General features: G+C 44.1%; 1 non-coding gene across 1 annotated transcript; it reads right to left on the bottom strand.

Annotated features, from left to right (window-relative positions):
* Positions 1–7,386: 7,386 nt before the first annotated feature.
* Positions 7,387–7,461, bottom strand: Trnal-cag. Its single transcript has one exon. It is a non-coding gene; the product is annotated as a tRNA-Leu (tRNA).
* Positions 7,462–8,511: the final 1,050 nt, after the last annotated feature.

The raw sequence follows: 8,511 nt of genomic DNA, 5'->3' as shown, positions 1-8,511 counted from the left end.
GAGGGCAACGGCCGCAGACGCGGCACATTTAAAAAATATTTATTTCAGGCATCACAGTCGCCTCGCCGGTAAAGCGAGGTAACATAATAATATTTAACATTTTCTTACAGCTTCCAGCAGTGCCGGCAGACTATATTTTATTATTCAGTGCATTTCTCAGTTTGATTTGGAAGGTACTGTGCGACATGTTCAATGCGGGCACAAAAATATAACGAATAACTCTGTTATGACTTTATCATTTTCACATTTTGTGGCATGGTCTGCTCTGTGAAACTAAAGCAATATTTTACATTTTCTCCCTGAGATTAAGAGAACGCGGGCTAGCCGCGCGCCTGTTCTAATTAACAGTATTCAAACGTAACCAACATTCAGTGCTGTAACGATCATTTGAATTTCATTACTGACTTTTCTGAATACGATTCAAGGTGGTGAGTTCACATACAGTTTTCTTTCTTTCTTGATTACGTTACAGTAGCAAGTGAATGTTCCCTACATGATTATCAAGGGCAGATGTGGAATAGCAATAATTTGATCCACGGTGTGCCACATTTATGATAAAAGTGTTTATTCCCTCTCCCACTCCATGTCTGAACTTAACATATGTGTGCTAGTGTGACTCATACAGCCAAGGTGACATTACTCAAAGTTACTTGCTTTTATGAAGAAAGAGTTACCAAGTAAAGACAATGTAATAAATTGAATCAAAACCATAGCAACTTGTTACAAATAATTTTGTGTACTGCCATCAGTTCTCAGTTTCAGTTTCATATCAGTCTGAACACTGCAAATTCAAACTTTAATATCGTAAAGCAAAATTACTAGTTATTATGTACCAATTGTACTTGCTGCTACACATGTATAATCATATCTAAATAAATAAAACTACAAGCTGAACAAAATTGACTCCAGTAGTAAAAAAGTGAGAGGTGGAGTATGGGAGACGGAATAGCTGTATTATTTTTTACTGAGAACGTTTCACTTAACGTATATATTATGCCTAAACAAGTGCATGAAGTGCCAGTTGGTTTTTATAAGTGTTTATATTTGGAGCAGCTACGATCGTGCGCCTCAGGTGTTAATGGTGCCAAACTTTGACGCTAACCTCACTTTCACATGCACACAGTATAGTGAACATTCGCACTAAGATCTATGAACAAATAGCACTGGTTTTGTTTTTATGTACGAATAACGTATCCTTTTGTCTTTTGGGGTGAATACATGAAGAAACAATACAACTTATTTTGGTGGATTCCGATTTAAGTGACCTCTCCAGTGACGACAATAACGACGAGTTTGGGCCAAGTCACGTTGCATCAAGTGTGACCAGTTACATGTATATATCACTATTATCATACAATTGTATTCAAAGTCCTTTAAAGAAAAATGATAACAGCACTTCTTGAACAGCACAGTACATATCATTTGGACTGGGATAAAACCTAACTAGCACGATCGTACTAGAGACGTTTTGAAAAAACTATCACCCTGAGAATTTTTTCAGTATTTTTATCTGATCCCATAGGTCATAATGCATGGGAATTGGCATATTTCAGATAAAAGTTTGAAAAATTGTCTCTCAGGGTAGAAAGGGTTAAAAGAAGGCTGTGAGTATTGTGCTGTCAGTAGAGCAGCAGTAACAGCAGACTCACTCGGCCAGAAGAGTTGAGTGACTTGGAACATGGACTGGTCATTCGATCATCTCAGTAACGAATCAGTCAGGGACATGTCAACCACTCTAAAGGCGCCCAAGTCGACTGTTGATGATGTGACTGAAGTGCAAACACGAAGGAACGACCACAGCTAAACCGAGACCAAGCAGAAGCAACTGGTGCCTAGGCAGTTAAGAAGAATGTGCTGCAATGGTCGAGCAGCTCCTTCTAAGCCACGGTTGAGAGAGGCGCCAGTGGACATTGGATGTATGGAAATGTACTCTGTGGCACTTCGATGGAAGGGTTCGGGTTTGGAGAATGTCTGGGGAACGTCACCTGCCCTCATGTGTAGTGAGTGGCACCTGTGAAGTATGGAAGAGAGAGTGTTCCAGTATGTGACCTTGTAAGGGGTCCGCAGGCCCTTACTACTAGGTTTGCACTCACACAGGTCGACAGGGCAACTATCGATTAGTGTGTCGGGTCGCGAGAGCGAGAGTTGAGTCAAGTCAGTGCGTGTTGGAGGTTCCCGCGAGGCGGGCAGAGCTGAGCAGAAGCCAGCAATTGATAGAAATTACCGACAAAGGGAGTGGCCATCGCCGCGGTTCAACCCCTTTGTGTTAATATTATACGGGAAAGTGAGAAAGTATAATTAACAGAGTGATTCAGTGATATTTATGTGCAGTTATTGAGATTCCGCGTCTACCGCGCCGGCATTATTTGGATTACAGTGTTGGATTACAGTGATTGTATGTTGCGTGTGACGATTATGAATAGCGAGGAAGCCTGTGCTGAGATTAGCCGTTATTAACCGTGTATTGACGAAGGCAGTGGCTGTCTCCTTCTCTTTGTGGTTTTTGATAAGAATATAGGTTTTGTTTAGTGAAGCTGTGTTTGTTGTTCTTCTTGCCACCAAACAGTACATTATTACAGCATTTGAGAAGGACAAAATGGAATGTAACAACTCCGTAGCAGTCCAATCCGATTGCCAGCCCCATTAGGCACACGGTCACATTAATTAATATCTATCTGGGCTGCTATCAGATCCCGATCGAGCGGGATAAGTAAGTAGATCAAACCGGAGTGTTACAACCTCTGGTGCGTTTTAGTGATTATGGTGTGGTCCCATTATTGCATTTAAGAAAACTCTAAATACAGAAGAATATGAACACATTCTACAGTAATGAGCAGGGCGTGCAGTAGAGGAATAGTTCGGAGAGGCCGATTATGTGTATCAGCATCACAACGCACCCTCTCAAACAGCAGCTTCTGGGAGCAATCGTTTGTTGACAATAACATTCCTGAAATGTACTGGCCTGCACTGAGTGCCGACGTGAAGCCAGCAGAACACCTTTGGGATGAGTTGCAACCTCGATTTCGCTCCACACTGCTGCTTCGGACATTCATACTTTCTATGGTTTCTGCGGAATGACCTGCCATTCACCCACAGACATTAAGACAGTTCACTAAAAGTATCCCAACAGCGTTCAAACCTGTGTAGCTCGGTAGTCAGTGTAGATGGCGGCCGTGCTGAGGACCTGGGTTCGGTTCCTGTACACTGCCATCTATTTCTCCTTCGTGGGAGGGCTGGTACGGAGTTTATTCAGCCTCATGCCGACAACTGGCGAGCTACTGGATTCAGGAGAAGTCACTCCATGGACTGGAAAGGCTGCAAAACGGCAAAGAGACCGGTGTGCTGATCACACGTACCTATATACAGCGTCCACACGAGGCTGCAAGGCCTAGGATGACACATTGGACGATTGACATCCCTTTAGCCTTCACGGCCTGGCTAAGAGCTCATTTTTGGTAGGTGTCCGGAAACGTTTGATCAGATAGTGCATGACTACTAATGTACGCTTAGAATCTCATTCCAAGCACAAGGGAAAAGCGGCAGAAAGATACTCGGTCTTCAACGTGATTACGGCCTGAAATGAACAGCACTTTAATTGGCATCATTCTTTCGGACACAGTATCCCGTTACGCTCTTTCCTTACGCTAATCCATGAAATGAGGACCACTCCATTCGTTCAGTTACGCTGAAAGTGTAGGAAAGACAGTTAATGCTTGATGTTTTAAGAGAAACAGATACCAGTTCTGTAATTTTTGCATACACAGTATAATTGAGAAAGTCCTACCCAGTAAAATAATGAAGCTTTCGTTGCAACAAGCGACACAGCAAGCTATCTAGCTTAGCTGTTTGATCTAGTGAGCCATGAAATGAAACGAGTCCCCAGTTTACCTGATATAAAGTTTATCCAAACGGAACACACACGACGAGATAAGACTGAGCTAAAAGCACGGAAAACTGCTCGCTTTAGAGATTATACCGTCTGATGCACTTGCAAACTCATCTAACACCAGGATTCAACTCTTGCCCCACATTCACAGTTTATTTCTAGACATTAGACTAAAAACTTTTCCTGCAGTCTCTGTTGTTTAATATTACTCCTAATACTCTTAACGAAGGTACTACCTGAACACCAGAATAACTGAGCAGACTGGAGCAACCCGAGGCCTGTTGCGCTATTTATAAATGGACTTATTTTGTTAATATTTGCAGCATTGCGCCTCATCTGTGACATGGTTTGCACATTACGCAGGTCACCTAAAAGCAAACACGCCAGCCGGTGTGGCCGTGCGGTTTTAGGCGCTTCAGTCTGGAACTGCGTGACCGTTACGGTTGCAGGTTTGAATCCTGCCTCTGGCATGGATGTGTGTGATGTCCTTAGGTTAGTTAGGTTTAAGTCGCTCTAAGTTCTAGGGGACTGATGACCACAGATGTTAAGTCCCATAGTGCTCAGAACCATTTGAACCATTAAAAGCAAAACAAAATTCTCAAGAAGAGCCAAACACAGCATAAGGCAATGGATACAACAGCAAGGCAGTACACAAGCTACACGTCACTAAAGTGGAGATACAAAAACAAGCCAGCAAGAATAAAACCAATCTGGATAGGCCTAAATCAATACATGACAGTAACAAAATGTGCACTCACGTCGAAAAATTCATCCCACGACACGAACACAAAATGGCACACCGTAACATATCACAATCAATTCACAAACAAATTTAGTAACATCTTCAAGAAACGGAGTTGTTATAGCCTACAAGGAAAATAGCAAAATGCATAAGAAATTTACAACTGTTATAGAAGAGAAATATAAATACAGTAGTTCAGTAATATACGAATTTAAATGTTATAGGTGCATTCTAAATACGTCGTGTCCCAGAAATGTCGCAACAACCTTCCAATGGTTGTAGGCAGTGTCTTGGGGAGCGAACCGTGGACAGGAACCCGTGTCCAAAAACGTCATCCAACGACGTTAGAAAGTGTCGAAGCTGTAGGCGCCGATGCCTCGCACTAGAGCCACTCCTTCGTCAGTAAACATGACTATGTACACTGACGAACTGTGTGTGGAGCGTCTTGCAAAGCTGTTTGTTGTTCAGTGATCGCTACTGCTTGACACAATCGCCAGTGCAGAAGAAAGAGCTAGCTGCTGCCTCGACAGGCCTTGTCTCCTATTACCGCGGTGCTATATCGCCTTGATGGATGACAGTTTCAGACGCAAGTTGCCAGCTGTAAATAAACTGCAGATGAAAACCGTATCTGAAATGCTCATCCTCAAAAGCAACACAGTATCGCATTGATAGAAGACAAGGTCTTTCCACGCAGCAGCTAGCTCAATCTTCTCCATCGGCGATCGTTGCAGTCAGTCGCGATCACTGAATAACAGACAACAGCTCGAGACGTTCCGCCAGCGTACAGAGTCACGTTTGCTGCCGAAGGGGTGGCCTACTGGCAGGCGGCAGCGCCCATAACTTCGACGCTCTGTAGCATCATTGGATGTTGTTTCCGGACGCGGGTACCTATCCTCGATGTGTTTCTCACGACATCCTCTCCACCCCCTCGAAGTTTGCCTGTGTCTTTCGTAACACCCTTTATAAATGTGACCTATCACTGTACTGTGTCTGTTAGTGACTATAGAAGAACCCATGTGTATACGAAAAGAGTAGAAAACTGAAAGTAACTTCAAACAATCCTGTTGGAAAAACATCCACAACTGAGCATTGTAGCAGAGGTTGAAACGCCGCTTCAGTTACTGATTACTTTATTTTCACACGATAGAAGTGAACTGCGCCACAACTGATTATTTACTTCCTTGATGGCGGAAAACACTATGTTTGAAGCCTTTATCCCTCTTCTCTATTGGCGTTACTTCCGTTCTTAGACACTTCAACCGCTTCTCGGGCTCTCCTTCAATAAATGATACATTCTTAGGCTATATATAGGGCTCGACCAAAAAAAGAAACACCAAAAACACAACACATTACCGTGCCTAATACGGTGTAGGAAAACAGTTGGCGTTCCAGACAGCTTCTAGTCGTCTCGGGATGGATAAACACAGGTGCTGTGTGGTTTTAAATGGAATCTTATACCATTCTTCCTACGAAATTGTGGCAACTTCAGAAAAGCATGATGGAGGTGGTTAGCAATTAAGCACCCATCTCTCCAAAGTAGACCACAAAGACTGAAGACCATTCAGATTTGCTGCTGTGATGACCATGGGAGATGTGACAGTTCATCCTAGTGCTCACAAAAGCACTCCTGGGCGAAGCCAGCTGCATACGCAGGGGCCCTCACGTCTTGGAACACAGCTTCACCATTAGGGAACAAACACAGTTGTGGTGTCACCGCCAGACACCACACTTGCTAGGTGGTAGCCTTTAAATCGGCCGCGGTCCGTTAGTATACGTCGGACCCGCGTGTCGCCACTATCACTGATAGCAGACCGAGCGCCGCCACACGGCAGGTCCAGAGACACTTCCTAGCACTCGCCCCAGTTGTATAGCCGACTTTGCTAGCGATGGTTCACCGACAAATTACGCTCTCAATTGCCGAGACGATAGTTAGCATAGCCTTCAGCTACGTCATTTGCTACGACCTGGCAAGGCGCCATTACCAGTTACTATTGATGCTGTAAAACATGTACCGTCAAGAGCGATGTTCACCAATTATGGATTAAAGTTAAGTATTCCAGAAGCTACGTACTATTTTTGTTAGTCTCATTTACCTGTCCTGTTCCAGACCTCACGCCAGCCTGCGTGAGCTTAAACGCGTGCCTTTCGGCTTCCTCCTAGTGGACTGGTTGTCTTGCCAGTCCCCAACAGTTGGCGCCAAGGATTGGCGACGAGCTCACTTCGCGTTCGTATCTATACTGCCCTGATTTACTTGTGTAATGGCTTCGCCGCCATCTCCAGATGTGCTGTCCGCATTTTATCGCTTACAGAATCAGCAGACGCAAGCCTTACTTTATTTTCACACGATCAGCTTCAGACTGTTATAAGCCCATCCTCAGGCGTCGTAGCTGTGCTGTGGTCCCCGAGCGCCGCCTGTACCGGGTGCGGTGTGCTGCCTATGAGCGTAGAACAGGGGACCACAGTACAGCTACGACACCTGAGGATGGGCTTATAACAGTTCGAAACCGGTCATGTGAAAATAAAGTAATTTACAACTGAACCGGTACTTTCAACCTCTGCTGAAAGTAACTTTTAAATCACAAATCATAATTCAAAGTCGTTGGCTAATGTGAACGTGCTGCAAAGAATAACTAAACATCTCCTAATAAAATATACTTATGTATAACGAAATTTTTCAATATATCATAGACCAGAATGAGATTTTCACTCTGTAGTGGAGTGCGCGCTGATATGAAACTTCCTGGCAGATTAAAACTGTGTGCCGGACCGAGACTCGAACTCGGGACCTTTGCCTTCTGCGGGCAAGTGCTCTACCAACTGAGCTACCCAAGCACGACTCAAGCCCTGTCCTCACAGCTTGGAAGGTAGGAGACCTCAGTTGGTAGAGCACTTGCCCGCAATAGGCAAAGGTCCCGAGTTGGAGTCTCGGTCCGGCAAACAAGTGCTCTACCAACTGAGCTACCCAAGCGCGACTCACGCCCTGTCCTCACAGCTTGGAAGGTAGGAGACCTCAGTTGATAGAGCACTTGCCCACAAAAGGCAAAGGTCCCGAGTTCGAGTCTCGGTCTGGCACACAGTTTTAATCTGCCAGGAAGTTTCACATCGTAGACCAGTGATGACGCCTAGCATAAACATGAAGACATGTTTGGTTAGAAACATGAGTAGGCACGAGAAGGTTGAAAATGGCGCGACCCCTTGCGCTGGCAGATCCCCACCCGGCTCACCTCTGATGGCGGGCCAGATGTGCTTCGCGAGCAGCCACTGGTCCTGGCCCTTCTTGCCCTTGGGCTTCCCAGTGATGGCCTCTGCGAGCGCCTGCAGCGCCTCCCTCTTCAGCTCCGGGCGCGCTCCCCACATGCCGGCTGAAACAAAAGATGACACCGTCAGTACTCCTCAAGTCTCAGACGCTAGCCCACCATGCTGTATCCATTATCAGGAGCGGTGACTACTGACAGGTACTGCAATGCAATGCATTCCGGGTGGTCACTGTCAGATTAGATTAGATTAGATTAATACTAGTTCCATGGATCATGAATACGATATTTCGTAATGATGTGGAACGAGTCAATTTTTCCAATACATGACATAATTAAGTTAATTTAACAACAAAATTAAGTTAATATAACAACTTTTCTATTTTTATTTTTTTACACTTTTTTTTAATTTTTTGTTTGGTTTTTTTCTTTTTTTCTTAATTTATATCTAAAAATTCCTCTATGGAGTAGGAGGAGTTGTCATTCAGAAATTCTTTTAATTTCTTCTTAAATACTTGTTGGTTATCTGTCAGACTTTTTGATACTATTTGGTAAGTGACCAAAGACTATAGTGGCAATATAATTCACCTCTTTCTATGCCAAAGTTAGATTTAATCTTGAATAGTGAA

This window comes from Schistocerca americana, chromosome 1 (assembly GCF_021461395.2).
Source record: "Schistocerca americana isolate TAMUIC-IGC-003095 chromosome 1, iqSchAmer2.1, whole genome shotgun sequence".
In the NCBI taxonomy this organism is placed as follows: domain Eukaryota; kingdom Metazoa; phylum Arthropoda; class Insecta; order Orthoptera; family Acrididae; genus Schistocerca; species Schistocerca americana.
The sequence above is the reverse complement of the archived record's forward strand: the minus strand, read 5'-3'. Positions and strand labels throughout refer to the sequence as shown.